Raw genomic sequence first — 16,316 nt, 5'->3', positions numbered from 1 at the left:
ATTGCAGTGGGGAAATCTGATTTGGGCAAGGAAATATTCCCTCTTGTTTTGTTTGTTTTTAAGTCAGACTTCTAATTTCTGGGCCGATTTTTCCTTTTTGCAAAATAGCCCAGGTACTGACAAACTCCTCTTGTATTTCTTTTTAAGGCTTTCAGCATTACAAGTTGTCAGTATCCTTTTGGCTCAGTCAGATATTTTATTTGGTGATGTTTTACTGTTCTCATTTTTAAAAAAACTGTTGAGGAATAATTGACAAATGTCGGTGTATATATTTAAAGTGTAAATGTGATGATTGGGTGTATGTTGTGGAATGATTACCAAGATCACATCACTTCATATAGTTAACTTTTTTTTTGTGGTGGTGAGAATGCTTAAGGTCTACTCTCAGCTTTCAAGTATACGAAACCATAGTCGGCACTGCTGTGCATTAGAGCCTCAGAACTTACTCTTCTTATGACTGAAAATTTGTACCGTTTGACCTATATTAGCCCATCTCTTCCATCCCCAGCCCTTGGCAACCACCATTCTGTTATGTTTCTATGATATTAGCTTTTTTTTCTTTTTTTTTTTTTAAGATTCTGCATATAAGTGATACCATGCAGTATTTGTCTTTGTCCATCAGCCTTATTTCACTTAGCTCTCCAGGTTCATTCACACTGCTGCAAATGACAGGATTTCCTTTTTCTTTATGGCTGAATAATAATCCATTGTATATGTACTATTTGTTTCAAGATATTTTTTGAGTTCTCTTGATTTCTTCTTTGATCCATTGGTTCCTCAGAAGTGTTTTGTTTAATTTCCACATATTTGTGAACTTTTCCAGCTTTCCTCCTATCATTGACTTGTAGTTTTATACCATTGTGGTCAGAAAGATAGTTGATATGATTTCAATCTTCTTAAATTTTTTGAGACTTATTTTGTGACCTAAGATATGATCTATCCTGGAGAGTGTTACGTGTGTGCTTGAGAAGAACATGTATTCTGCTGCTGTTGGTTGAAATATATATGTCTGTTAGGTTCATTTGGTCTGAAGTATCACTCAAGTCTATTATTTCCTTATTGATTTTCTGTCTTGATGATCTGTCCGTTGTTAAAAGTGGGCTATTGAAATCCTCTACCATTATTGCATTGCTTTCTATTTTTGCCTTCAGAACTGTTAATAATTGTTTAATATATTTAGGTGCTCAGTATTCGGTACATAAATAATTGTTATATCCTCTTGATGAAGTGGCCCTCATTTGTTGCAGTTTTTGAGGTAAAGTCTGTTTTGTCCAGTGTAAGTATAGCTACTCTGTTCTCTTTTGTTTTCCATTTGCATAGAATATCTTTTCCTATCCCTTTACTTTTAGCTTATGAGTGCCCTGAAAGCTTAAGTGAGTCTCTTAATGGCAGCATATAGTTAGGTCTTGTTTTTATATGCATTTGGCCACTCTATTTCTTTTAATTGGAGAATTTAAACCATTTACCTTTAGAGTAATTATTGATAGATAGGGACTTAGTATCTCCATTTTGTTAATTACTTTTGATTGTTTTGTAGTTCCTTTTTCCCTTCCTTTCTTTGTGCGTTGATGGTTTTTTGTAGTGGTATACTTTCTTTTTATCATTTGTGTATCTATTATAGGCTTTTGCTTTGTGATTACCATGAGGCTTTCATAGTATATCTCATAGTTAAAACAACAGTCTTGTGTAAGCAAGCTGACAACAACTGAACTCAAAAGTGAAGCATTTCTTTAGCATTTCTTGTAAGGCAGGTCTAGTGACAAATTCCCTCAGTTTTTGGTAGTCTGGGAAAGTCTGTATCTCTCCTTCATTTCTGAAGGACAACTTTGCTAGGTAAAGTATTCTTGGTTGACAGTTGACAGTTTTTTCTTTGAGCACTTAGAATATATCATCCTATACTCTCCTGGCCTACAAGGTTTCTGCTGAGAAATCAGACTTTTTTCTTTTGTTGCTTTCAAAATTCTCTTTTTCTTTGATTTCTGAGATTTTTTTTTTATTATATGTGTCTCAGTAAAGATTTCTTTGGGTTGAATCTATTTGGGGATCTTTGAGTTGGATGACCGTATGTCCCCAGATTTGGGAGATTTTCAGTCATTATTTCTTTAAGTCAATTTTCTCTCTCTCTCTTTTTCTCTCCCTCTGGGACTCCCATAAAGCAAATATTGTTTCACTTGATGTCCCATAGTTCAAGTAAGCTTTCTTTACTCTTTTTTTTTTTTTAATGTATTTACATGAATAATAGTTTTTAAGGATTTATTTATTTGAGAGAGAGTACGATTAGGGGGAGGAACAGGGGGAGAGAATCTCAAGCAGACTCCCCACCAAGCATGGAGCCCAGTGCAGGGCCTGATCCTAGGACCCTGGGATCATGACCGGAACCAAAATGAAGAGTCAGCCACCTAACCGCCTGAGCCACCCAGGCGCCCCTATGAATGATATTTTTTTTAAAGGTGTGGCGGGGGGGCACCATTTAAACCTGGTGAGGCAGGCATTAACAATCCTACTTGCTGAATTGTGAAGCTAAATTCAGTGGCTGAAACCAAAGACATTCTACTGTTTGGTAGGAATAAAATCCAGGTCCCCTTTTCCAGGTCTTAGGGCCTATAAGAACATAAAAGTTCCTGCCCTTCAGTCCTGTGGGCCCGGAGCAGGGGCATCCAGTGGTTGCTGGGTGTGGATTGCAAAGAGAAGTGTGACCTGCACACACCAAGATTGAGGGTGGAGAAGAGGGTACCGGTCCTCCGAAGCCCTTGGTGCCCAGCTCTAGCAAAGGAGGTGGGGGTGGGATAGTGAGACCCCAATGAGAGAATCCCCAGTGAGGCAGCTTTCTGCACCTTGTCCCTGTCTAGCACACTGTGCACACCAGTCTGCACACCAAAGGGTTCTGTACCCCTCCCACCCCCCCGCAGCCCAGACCAGCAGGCCCTTGTCCTGAGCTCAGGGGCCTGGAAGGGTGGACATCTGGCCAATGGTGGTATGAGAAGTGGCAGAGCACTGTGCTCTGGGGTGCCCACCTGGGTACAGGGTTGCTGAGATGGCCGGTCCCCCGTGGGCAGTGCCATCTCCACTGTAGGAGGAGGTGTAAGTTGCCTAAACCCCCAAGCATCTTCTCTCTCCCCAGCAGTGGTGGTCCTTGCTATCTTCCTCCCTGTGGTTGAGCCTGCCACCCAGCCCATAGGTTCTGTCACCATCCCTCCACTGGGCTGAGCTGTGCTGTCCTCTCTCCACTCTTTTTTTACTCTAATTTTTTTATCCTCTGGATAATATCAAGAGATCTGCCTTTAAGTTCTCAGATTTTTTTCTTCTGCCTTATTGAGCCTGCTGTTGAAGTTCTCTGTTGCATTTTTCATTTTATTCATTTGTGGAGTAGTGCTCCCTTTGTCCATTGGGGATACATTCTAAGACCTCCAGTGAATACCTGAAACCACAGATAGTCCTGAACCCCATATATACTATGTTTTTTCTTATGCACACTTACCTATGATGAAGTTTAATTTGTAAGTTAGGCACAGTAAGAGATTAACAAGTCACTTATAATGAAGTAGAATGAGTACAACAGTATACTATGATAAAAGTTATGTGAATGTGGTCTCTCTCAAAATATTGTACTGTACTCATGTTTCTTCTTGTGATGATGTGAGATGATACAATGCCTACATGATGAGCTGAAGTGAGGTGAATGACGTAAGCACTGTGATGTAGTGTTAAGCCACTGTTGGCTTTCCGACAATACGTCAGAAGGAGGATCGTCTGATTTGGGTGATCCTGAATCATTGAGCCATGACAGTGTCGGTGGTTGGATGTCAGGAGCAGACAATGTCGATGGTTGGGGATCCTCCATAGTTGAAGGGTTTTTTTTTGCTGAAATCTTATAGAAGAACATTATAATCAGAAATGATTGTCTTTGTAACTCATCAAAGTATAGTTGTAGAGGTTGTAAGCCTTTGGTGATCATATGGGTGACTTTAATGCTGCGTTCCATCTGAGGATTGTATTCCATAATTTTGTCCTTTGTGCAGTTCAATATATGTCAGCAAATTTTGGGAATGTCTACATTGCTGGTTGTGCTTCAGTTTCTTCTTCCTCTTCCTCTTCTATACATGATTCCAGAAGTTGTTCTAATTCCTCATTTGTTAACACTTCTTGATGGCCTTCAATATGTTCTTCACTTCCTCAAGAATGTTGGCAATTCCTCTCCAATAGCTTATCTTGCTGTGTGAATGATTCTCCTAACTTCTCCATCAATCCCTTGGGAAGTCTTTAAAATTATCCACGACTTCACTTGATAAGTTTTAGGAGGCATATACAGTTTCTGGTTTTAATTCATCCATTGCAGCTTTGATGAGTGTTACTGCATCAGCAGTAATGAATGATTTCCAGCCCTGCATTATGTCCAGATTAGAGTCTGCACCAATTGATGGTTGAATGCAATCAAATATGAGGCAGGTGTGTGTGGCTTTCACAAAGCAAATGATGCCCTGGCCACGGGGCTGAAGCCATGAGGTATTTGGAGGTTAAAATGAAACTTCAGCATTTTCATTTTCATTGCAAACAGATTCAGGATGGCCAGGTAGTGGCACTGTTATTAATAGGACTTTAAATTCCAACCCTTCCTCTTCCAAGTATTTTTTCTCTTTCAGGATGAAGCACTGGTGGAACCATTCCAGAAAAAAGATGGCTCTCACCCATGCTTTCTGATTATGTTGCCAGAACATGGGCAGATAATTTTTGTTTTCGTTTTTGACAGCGCATGGGTTCTTTGCTCTGTACCCTCTGCCTGGTGTATCATATACCTTGCATAAGTGTTGCCACATAGTAGAGTTAGCCTATCCTTCTATGTTTTATGCCCTGGTACCCCTCTTGCGCTTTTAAGAAGGTACATTCTATAGGGCATCTTCTTCCAGAAAAGGCTGATTTCATTGCAGTTGAAGACTTGGTTTGGGCGGCATCCTTTCTCTTTTTTGGGGGGGGAGGGGAGAGGGAGAGAGAATCTTAAGAAGGTTCCACACCCAGTATGGAACCCAACGCGGGCTCAATCTCATGACCTAAGTCAAAATCAGGAGTTGGATGCTTGACTGACTGAGCCATCCATGCGCCCCGAGTATCCTTTCTCTTTAATCAACTTCTTCAACTCTGCCAGAACTGTAGCAGCAGCTTCTTCATTGGTAGTCACAGCCTCTGCAGTAATTTTTATATTTTTTAGTCTAAACCTTTTCTTGAATCTGTGATAATCATCCGTTATCTGCAGTAAATGGCTTCATGTCACTTAAGAGATCCCCCATCACTGGAGGGGCCAAGCTCCCGCTGTTCTTCCTGCAGAGGTCCTGCGGGTGGCAGTGGTGGCGAGGGCTCTTGGGATCCTCAGAGGCAGAGGCTGCTGGGGTGCCTCAGTTCTCCTTTTTTGCCCGTGGGAGAAGTTTCTAGCTGAGGGCTGCCTCCTGGCACTTGGCCTGGCATACTGGCCCTCAGAGCAGTAGTGGGGTGGGGTCCTGGGATCACGTGCGCGTGGAACTACCACGGTGCCTGGGGTCCGTGGGCGCGGGTGCCTGGCGTGCAGGTACGGGCTGATCTGTGAAACCAGGGTTTGAGTCTCGGGCTCCTCCCAGTGACTCAGGTGGGGTGGTGGGGAGGGAGCTGCAGCAGCACAGGCCCTGGGATGACAAGGTGCAGGGGTGGTTTGGGCCCGAGGGGTAGTGTGCAGTCGCGGCACAGCCTGGGGACAGTGGGTCCGGGTGCAGTCTCAGGATAGCAGCAGCCGCGGCATGTTCCTGGGGGAGGCCCGCTAAAGCCACATGTCGGGACCCAGGGGGAAGGTTGCAGAAGAGTGGGAGCTCGGTGACTACAGTGGCAGCAGAGCCGTGAGCTGGGACCAGTGGGTGCAGGTCTCAGAGTAGTGGCAGCATGGCCCCAGGGATGACCGTGCAAGCAGGACGTGTGACTTTGAGGGCAGGGCTCGGAGCAGCAACAGGTGTCCCAGTAATGGTGGGACAAAGTTGCCCCCCGGGGGAGGGGGCACAGAGCAGTAGCAGCTCTGATCCTGTATATGGCGGGGCGCTGTGGCATCCCGAGCTCGGAGTGGGGCGTAGCCGCAGCTGGGGTCCTGGGGACCGGGCTCACTGGGCCACACCACCAGCCCCGAGGAAGAGGAGAGGCAGCAGCTGGAATCCGCATTCGTCAAGACTGTGGGGTCCTCAGTAGCCAAGGCGTCCACAGCAGTGAGGCTTGCTGGGCGTCCCCTCGCCTTCCCGTGGGGTGAAATCCCCGCGGGAATCCCTCCCAGCACCCAGCCACTCTAGACTGGGAGCCAAAATGCGTCCTGTGCTTTTCCAGGCAGCTTCCCTTGGTTTCTTAGCTCTGCGGGGTTTTTGCTGCTGCTTTGTCGTCCAGAGTTTGCCCTGTTTCAGGGAACCATAGCTCTATTTTTGTCATTTTGTAGGTGTTTCTTTATCATTTTTGTTGTTTTTGTGGAGGAGATGGAGCCTTGGGCTCCTCCTAGCCCTCCCATTGTACAGACACCACCCTCTTCGTAGCCATTTGTAATTTCTCTGTTCAGGCTCCACCCTGCTCTCCAATTTGATATTCCTTCGATCAGATGGACTTTGTGTTTGGATTTTGCTGAGACGAATGTTGCTGTTCTGATGAGGTGATCTTAAACATCAGGAATACTGCTTTCTACTGTTTGATTTTTGTTGTGTTCTGTTGTCTTTGAGGTATTCAGTTTTGCCAGTTCTTGCAAGGAAAATGCTTAAGAGGCGAATGCCATTTAGTATTCCAGAAAATCAGCAATATTAGTAATATTTTATTCTTGTAATATTAGTAATATTTTATTATTAATAACATTAGTTTAATATATACTATATACTATAATATTAATATTTATTAATAATTATGATTTACAAACAACCCTTTGTTTTTTCCTTAATCATTAGCTATGTTAATTTCTTTGCTTTCTGATTTTCACTTGTTATGACATATTGCCATACTGGTTTCTGCTATATTATTTCAAATCCACAGTCTTTAGAACCGAGGTATATGCCAGAGCAACTGTATTTTGTCTGTGTTTTATTTGTTTCATGTTCTTTTGGATAAAACACTTCAAAACATATGCTGTGAAAAAATGTTTTTCTGAAGTGTCTTTTTTGCCTAATGATAGTCCTGTTTAATCTGCCTCCTGGGGACAAGTTTTACCTGGACTGAAATGAAAAACCGTAGGAGCCTCTCATGCATTAGCTATTAAAAGGGAGATGTATCGTTGAAGACGAGGTTAAGTGGTCATTTTTTATAAAGATAGGACCAGTTGACCTGCTGTTTTTAGTACATCACCATGACTGTTACCCCCAAAATGTTCATGCAAAACAGTAATTTGGGGCAGAGGGAAAGGGTGGGTGTTGAAATTATTGAGAGGAAGCAGTAAAGATAACTGCTGTTTGGTGTAAGTTGCAGGCAGGGTCACCAAAGAAACTACTTGCTGGGAACGCTGGTAGGGTATGTTGTATTTTGAAGGCAGACTCTCGGTTTCTAACTACTGTGGAGAAGTATAACTCCTTGGGAGCAGGGACTGTGACGTCTACATTTTTGATTCCAACAGTGTGGGATCCCAGAAGTGTTCTGCACATAGTTGAATCCAGCATTAGTCAATGAATGGCAGCATTAAATAGTTTATTTTTTCTATTATACTTAGAAGTTTCCTCTTTCTTCTGCACCACAAACCCGCTTCCAAAGCCCATAAACTTCTGAGTCTAGAGCAGGGGTTGGCAAACTACCACCCATGGGCCAAATCCAGCTTCCGCCTGTTTCTGTATGGCCTATGAACGAAGTATGGTCTTTACATTTTTAAATAGTTGGAAAAAAAACCCAAAAGAATAATATCATTTTGTAATGTGAAAATAACATGAAATTAAATTTCTGTTTCTGTAGAGACTTAACGGGAACACAGCTACCGTGCTCATCTGTTTCCATATTCTTCCCGGCTGTTGTCGTGTTGCAGTAGCAGAGTCGGGTAGCTGGAATAGAGGCTGTCTGGCCAGGAAGGCCGGAAATATTACTGCCTGGGCCTTTGCAGAAAAAGTTTGCCTACTCCTACCTCCTTGGTCTATAGAAATGTATGAGTTCCATCAGTAAATAAGAAATTAGCTGTGGTAACATGATAACCTAGAGCTGGATGGTCAGGCACAGTGAGAATTGCACCTACCATAGAACACTGTGAAAGCACTTTAATCCATTGTTTATAAGAATCTTGTAGGGTAGGCATGATCATCTCCCATTTTACAGATGGAAAAGTTGAGGTACAGAGAGCTTACCTTGGCCAAGATTAAGTAGCAGGAATTTCACACTCAGGCATTCCAACTACCCCTCTGCTATGCCACCTCCCCTTAGAGACCTCAGCTCATTTGATATTCTAAGAACAGGTAGGTTGTCCTAGATAGTATGAACGTCCTCTTGCTGCAGTTTAAACTAGACATTTTCAATATTTCCTGATAAATATTACATGTCAGGAAATAATTTGATGTTCCTTTCGAATGGAATGTATGAAATACTGTTAACTTCAAAGGCAACAAGCTTCCAAGGCTTGTTGGGGATGGGGGTCGGTGGGGAAAATTAAAAGTTTTATTTTAAAATTTTTTCACTGTGTTCTCAAGGTGAGGGCTGTAATGAGGCAGGCAAGGGGCTGAGAGGTAGAAGTAATTGTTTTTATGGATCCTATTAATACTTGAATAAAGGCTGATGATTCTGAGACTTTAAGCTAAATCTGCTTCTGAACTTCTAAGTCTTATCAAGGAAAATTTGTCCCGATTTCTTTAGGGTGAATACTGAAAAATCATTGTGGAATCACATAGTATATGATCAACAACAAATTCAGAATACGAATCCTTTTTCCTCCTATTGAACAAGAGAACAAAATAGAGAATGCATGCTTCTCTCTATAGCCAGTGATGGTAGAAGAGTCAGAGATTGGACCTTCCCCTCCGTGTGTCCATTCCTGCTTCCTGACCCTGCTCCTTCGAACATAAACCTGCTTTCCTTTAGTATTTATCGTTGTCAGTGGGTCCGTGATTCTCTAGTCACATAGGCTTGAAGCCTTGGGATTACTTGTGGTTTCCCCTCCCCACTTAGCATTGTGTCCTTTGAATATTTTCCAGTCACTGTATCCTTACCCCAGTCTGCTTTCATCCGGGCTACCCAGACTATTGCTAAAATTTAACTGACTCTTTCCTCTTGCTGTCTCTTCCTGTGTACTACTGTCATTAAAAAAAGCTTCCTAAAATGTTGCACATTGGTTTCAGAAACCTTCCCGCTTCTCCTAGGGTAAAACGCTGGTCTCCACTGGCATTTAGGCCCCTCCACAGTGTGGTTTCCAGCTACCTTCCAACTTTATGGCAGCCATCTGCTGTGGTCGAATCACTATTCTACTCACCATCATACCTGCATCACACCTACACCAGCCTGCTTCAGGCCCCAGCAAATTAGCCTATCAATCTTGTGCTCTCACTTCTGGTTTTTTTTAAGACCTACTTTGATTCCAGCCTTCTCCTTCCCCGACTACCCAGACCTTTGGCAATAAGTTCATCTATTTATTCACTCATTGCACAGATTCATATTTATCTCCATGTTTTTTCTGTTCCTCCAGTGAGATTGTAAATTCTTCAAGTGCAGGTTCTTACATATGGGATGCTCAGTTAAAAATAATTAATGGTGGTAAAATGTGTTCCATAAGATCAGTACCTTTTTCTGAAATTGCAAAGGGTGGAGAGCTTAAGTGTTGACTACTCTCTGAGAAAGGAGTTGCCTCGTGGGCAGAGTTATAGATACGGGCTGGGCTGTTCCCTGTTACTATGCACCATAAATACATTTTTAGAGACTTTGACTCAGTAGCAGTGATGGTTAATCCCTGTCTATACTTGGCTTTCCCTCTAGGTGCCAGGAAAAGCAAACAAATGTTAAGCTCTCCTTTCTAGTTCAGACTCTGCACTGCTGATAAAAAAAAATCTGCTCCAACTAGCTTTGTCTTTGAAAAGGTCATTGCTTACTTTTCCTTTGTTTGGAGCAGTGATTTTTCAAACTTTTATGCACAAGTACTCCCTAATACTTTTTTAAAAACTAGTTTTAAAAGGAAAATATTAACACTGTATATTTAAAGCTGACCCTAAGTTTAAATAAATTGGCAAAGGGGTATAATTTCCAGCATAGTATAAATATTGATATTTTAAAACAAAATGTTCATTACTCTTTCAGATATACCCAGTAGTCGAGATATCGTAGAAATTCAGTACCATCAACCACTATAGATAATACACAAAGAAAAATACACAAATATTTAAAATTTAGATCTTTCTTTTTTCTTGAAGTTGTATTTTCATTGCAATTTCCTCACAAGATTTTATCCTAATGTAACACAGCAAAACTCTACCATAATACCTAGATGGGACCCCCAGAAATTGAATTGTGAAAATCTGAAATCATATTATTGCAATAATAAAGGGGGGGAGTGTATGTTTTAGTCTGTACTGTCACACAGGACAAAAGTAAAAGTAATGAAACTTAGACAAGCTGGCGATCACTTTCTAACCACCACCACCACCACCAGCAAGTGCCTTCCCCAGAGGAGCTTAGAATGTTTGGGAATAGGAGGCTGGTTTGAGGGACAGGGGTCAATTCCATTAGATCAGATTTTCATATTCCTGCAGTTGGTTGCCTTAGAATTTTTCTATATATTTTTATGCTTGAAAGTCCTATCGATCACACTGTCATATACATCTTTGCAACAAAAATAAGTACATTTAAAATTTTATTTTCTTATGATCTTAAAGCTGTGCTAAATTTCTTCTGTATTGAGTTTAAATTAATTTATGTAATTGATCAAAATATAAATATATTTAAAAATTTGATACTTATTAAATGCGAAGTTTTTGAAAGTCCTCTTTTAATGAGATTATTTTTCTGATTAGTTTATATATCCTTGGATAAATGGCATTGATCAAATGAAGGAGGGTTCACCATTAATTCTATATCTGTCTTTCATTTCTGTCTATGTAAATGCTGAAAACAGCCCCTAAATAAAGAGATGGGAATGGAAGTAGCTTTATTAAAACAATGTTACTCAATTTTTAAAATTCCATGCTAAAAATCACATTGTGGTTTTAATCATCCTTCAGCTGACATCATGATTAGTTTATTGTTCATTTTTTGTTGAGAACAGAAAATTGGTAGCTGCCTAACATTTAGAAGAGTTTGTTACTTAGAATTATTCATTCTCAAATTTGGGGATATAAACCCCGAGGGCTTTACCAAGACTATCAAATGATTGTTAATTGTAATTGTTACTCTTTAATTTAGAAAAGCTTTATTTAATTCAATATATTTAACCCAGTTGGGAAATCCAGTCTGTTACTTTCAAAACACCTTTCAGATACATTCTTTTGATAGAATTAGTGCTTTAAATATATTTTCATCATAATAAATGTTTCATTAAATATGTAATTCATGAAAACCTTGGGGCTGCAGATTTAATCGGTTTATGGTAAATGTCCACCATATATGAAACCAAGTGAAAGATCTACCATCTCATCATTAAATCAAATAACCAAACCAGACTTCCTTTCTGTCAGGAAAAATCTGACTTGAAAACTCAAATGTTGTGTTAATGAATTTTGAAGAATATAAAAATCATCAAGAACATCACCAAACACTTCTTGTAAGAGATTACTAAAAGTAGTCAAGGCTTAAAATCACATAGATTTAACATAATTTTTTAAGAAACAAGATAAATATACTATTTCTCATTATTTAACTTGTAACAATCACAGTTATCTGTAAGCTAAAATTAAAAGTTATTCATAGTAACTTATAGCAAGTAGGGTGATAAGATAGTCTTTCAATAAACCTTTGTGTGTATATTGAACGAAGGTAGGTGTTTGGCTTTTGGTAGAATTAGGAATCAAAATATAACATTAAATTTATTAGATATGATCAGACTTTTCCTATAAAATGTTATAGGCTGCTAAAAACTAACTGATGTGGCAGCTAGAATCTAATTTATTTTCTGTTAATGGTGGTAGGAAATGGTAATCATCTCATGAGATTAAATAAATTGAGATTTGGCTGTATTTGGAGTAAATATTTCATGATATGATCATGAAAAGTTTTCTTTGCAGTTTTTATTCAGTGCATCTTGAAAATTCTAGTCGTCCTTAAAAATATTTCAAGTTACAAGTTTCAAGTTATCGTTTTAAGATCAGCATCACCAAACTGTTCTTGTTTTGACTGCTCAAAGGTACTTTACTTTCCAGTCAGTGATTGTTCTAAAGAAGAATATTTTAAGTAGCAGGAAAAATTACTTATGTGAAAATCTGTAGCATTCAGCATTTCTTACAGGTACTTCCTGCTTTGCTGGTGGGGCTTCCATCTAGAAGGATCTGTTTCTTCCTTGGCAGGAATCTGAAGATAGTGACCAATTTGTTAAATAAAAATCCTCCTTACTTCCGCTGTACCCCGCTTGTTACCACATATCTGAATTTTGAACACATTGTAATAATTCCCCAAATGCCCTGTCTCTAAATCTCCCTCAACAGAAATACAGAATAGGGAAACTCAGGAAGCCCCAAGGACTAACACTGTGTGCACCTTAGACCTTAATGCCTCTGGGCCGCACAGCCTGGTGTAAGTTGGGAAGGGGAGCGGTGTGCCTCTGAATGGAGGAAATACTGTGAATACAGTGTTTTGTTGTTTTTCAGACTGCTCAGTTTGAGGGAAGGGTATGTATGAGAGGAGAGAATGTGGAAGAAGGTCCTTTAAATTACCCTTGCTCAAGGACCCCTTGAAAAGTTTTAGGGTACCCCTCATAGGGTTAAACATATCCCATATGAAGGCCTCTGATCCAGAGGGTTGAAAACTTCTACCCTTATTACTGTGTGTTTGTAAAATGTTTCCATCAATGATACTGTGGGTTTTTTTGAGTCCACATTTGATAAAAGTTCTTATTTAGGACTTCCTTAGTGAGCACTGAGAAAACTGGGTTAATCTTTTGCAGGGGGGTGTAAAACAAACTAACCTACTCCTGCCTCATTAATGTCATAAAGCTTATCCATCAACCAGCCAACACCAAGCCTTTTGAGTTCCCTTTATCAGATAATGTCAAGAACACCTGGGTTAGCGTTCTTCCCACCTCAGTCTAGTGCTTATTCAGTGCTGAGCTGTGTTGAAACTGCACACACACTAGGTTGAATGTTATGAAACAGTTTTCAGTGCAGACAGCTGAAACCCAGTCACTTTCTCTGTTGAGTGTTTGAGCGATTACACTGTACTTCTGCAAGCTTGCTTAAAATGTGTAAGGGGCCCCTCAGGGAACAATGACCATGACTTTTGTTCATTCTGTGTATATAGTGAGAAAAATATGGGAACTACAAACAGTCACTTAATGATTCAAGAAATTCAGGAAAGACAGGTAAAATATAATAAATTAAACCTTAAGTCCTAACATTTGTGTTAAATCCTGCATTCCTTATACAGGCAACTTCCTTGTGTTCTGTCAATGTTGGGGGAGAAGTATGGGAGGGGAGCTTTTGAAAATTAGATGTAAAGTTCCAGCTTGCAATTGAAAACATAAGTGATTTTTTTTGCTCAAATTATACAGATCAATGCAATTACAATCTTATGTTATCTCAGATACCATAGTTCTTTATTCTTGCGAAGGGTTATTAATCCATTCTAACACTGCACTCTACTACAACATTTTTTATGGCCTTGCTGAGTAAAGTCATTTATTCCAAGTTTCTATTTGACTGTCAGGTTTGGGGGGAAAATTTACTACTGCTCAAGGTAGAAGGGAAGAGAATAAGATAAGCATTAGGAATTTGTCAAAGCTAAGAGGAATCTCTATGCAAAGAAGAGGAAAAACTTGGGGACTGTGTAACCAGAATGCGTCAGCCAGTGTATATTTCCCTAAGCTTGTGTCCTTGGTCCTCATCTTGCTTTACTGTCTCCCTGAGATGCACAAGATTTTATCACCTCCCTGCAAAAAGTTCCTAAAATCTATTGCCCTGACCCCTCATTTGAGTTCCAGAAGTTCTTTACCAGCTTGCTGGGTATTTCATGAGTGTCACCAGCATCTTAAATTTATTTTTTATTTTTTTTTTAATTTTTTTATTGTTATGTTAATTCCCATACATTACATCATTAGTTTTAGATATAGTGTTCCATGATTCATTGTTTGTGCATAACACCCAGTGCTCCATGCAGAACGTGCCCTCCTCAATACCCATCACCAGGCTAACCCATCCTCCCAACCCCCTCCCCTCTAGAACCCTCAGTTTGTTTTTCAGAGTCCATTGTCTCTCATGGTTCTTCCCCCCTCCAATTTCCCCCCCTTCATTCTTCCCCTCCTGCTACATTCTTCTTCTTCTTTTTTTCTTCCTTAACATATATTGCATTATTTGTTTCAGAGGTACAGATCTGAGATTCAACAGTCTTGCACAATTCACAGCGCTTACCAGAACACATACCCTCCCCAGTGTCCATCACCCAGTCACCCCATCCCTCCCACCCCACCCCCCACTCCAGCAACCCTCAGTTTGTTTCCTGAGATTAAGAATTCCTCATATCAGTGAGGTCATATGATACATGTCTTTCTCTGTTTGACTTATTTCGCTCAGCATAATACCCTCCAGTTCCATCCACGTCGTTGCAAATGGCAAGATCTTATTCCTTTTGATGGCTACCAGCATCTTAAATTTAATACATTAAGAAATAAAACGTGGTTATCCCCCCATCTTTAGCCTCCAGCCTATACTTCTGTCACCTGCTCGTCACTCACATTCCAAATCTGTGGCAAAGCTGCCGGTTCCCTGTTCTTTATGCTTATGGGGATGCTTCATTTGTCACACTGCAGTGTGCTTTGGCTTTCTGCCCTTGGAGGAAGCCTAGACGTGATTACCCTTCGCATCTGGAATGAAAAGTTTGCTAACGAAGCTGGAGGAAAATGTTACCCTTTCAGGAGGTGACAGCTGAGCCTGCTTGAATCAGCCCTTCCCTCTCTCGCTCCCAAGTATAGGGTCATGTATCTGCCTGGTGCATCTGTCACCTCTCCAAGGCTCTGGACCAGTTTGCTGTAGCCTCTGGAGGGAAAAGGTTTGGCTACTGCCTCCTTGCCGTCTGTTTCATCTCATTTGTTGGAATAGATGGGCTTTGCCTCTACTCTTTTTTTTTTTAAGTTTTTGTTTAAATTCTAAGAGGTGCCTGGGTGGCTCAGTTGGTTGAGTGTCGGACTCTTGATTTTGGCTCTGGTCATGATCTCGGGGAGGTGGGGGCTGGTTGCGGGATTGAACTCTGCCTCAGGCTTCGTGCTTAGCGGGGAGTCTGCTTGAGATTCTCTCCCTCTCCCTTTCCCTCTGTCCTTCCCCCAGCTTGTGCATTCTCTCTCTAAAATCAGATCTTTTTAAAAAAAAATTCCAGTTGGTTAACATACAGTGTAATATTAGTTTCAGGTGTGCTTTATGTCTAAGTGCATCTCTTTAGGTTTCTAGCCTTTGAACCATACTTGAGCATGGAGGGGGTACATAATTCTGATTAAATTTTCTTTCTACTTCCCCATGTATAATTAATGCAAACTCTTTCTGATATCCCCTAGAACTCTTGTGTCTTCTTAAAAATCCCTCCTTTAAGGCAAATGATGAATGTGTTCTTGTGTGGGCTGTCAGATAGGTAGATGGTGTGTCTGGAGGACCTGTGTATACAGTGCTCTCCCCTAACTGCCCAGTTTCAGGCTTGGCTTGTGTGACTCGGATGACTCAGTTATGGATATTCTGAGAGCTATGACTGGCCCCGTCAGCCTGTCCTCATACAGCACCTCCACATCCTCAGACCCTACCATGTAGGGGCCACACCTATAGAACAAAGATCTCCATGGAAGTAGGGCTTCCTTGGAGTTCAGTTGTTCCCTGGACAAGAGTGAAGAAATCTTTTCCTCAACCATGTTCAGGAGGAGAGGTGCAAATAAGCATAGTCTCACATTTATTGGAAACTTTTAGATAAATACTTCTTTTTTTTTTTTTTTTTTTTAAAGATTTTATTTATTTATTTGAGAGAGAGAATGAGAGACAGAGAGCATGAGAGGGAGGAGGGTCAGAGGGAGAAGCAGACTCCCTGCCGAGCAGGGAGCCCGATGCGGGACTCGATCCCGGGACTCCAGGATCATGACCTGAGCCGAAGGCAGTCGCTTAACCAACTGAGCCACCCAGGCGCCCTTAGATAAATACTTCTAAAATATTACTCTGTACTTGATAATTGATAGGATAAGGTTAGCCACTTTTTTTTTTTAGTTC

Source organism: Halichoerus grypus, chromosome 3 (assembly GCF_964656455.1).
Source record: "Halichoerus grypus chromosome 3, mHalGry1.hap1.1, whole genome shotgun sequence".
Taxonomy (NCBI): Eukaryota; Metazoa; Chordata; class Mammalia; order Carnivora; family Phocidae; genus Halichoerus; species Halichoerus grypus.
Note: the sequence above shows the minus strand (reverse complement) of the source record.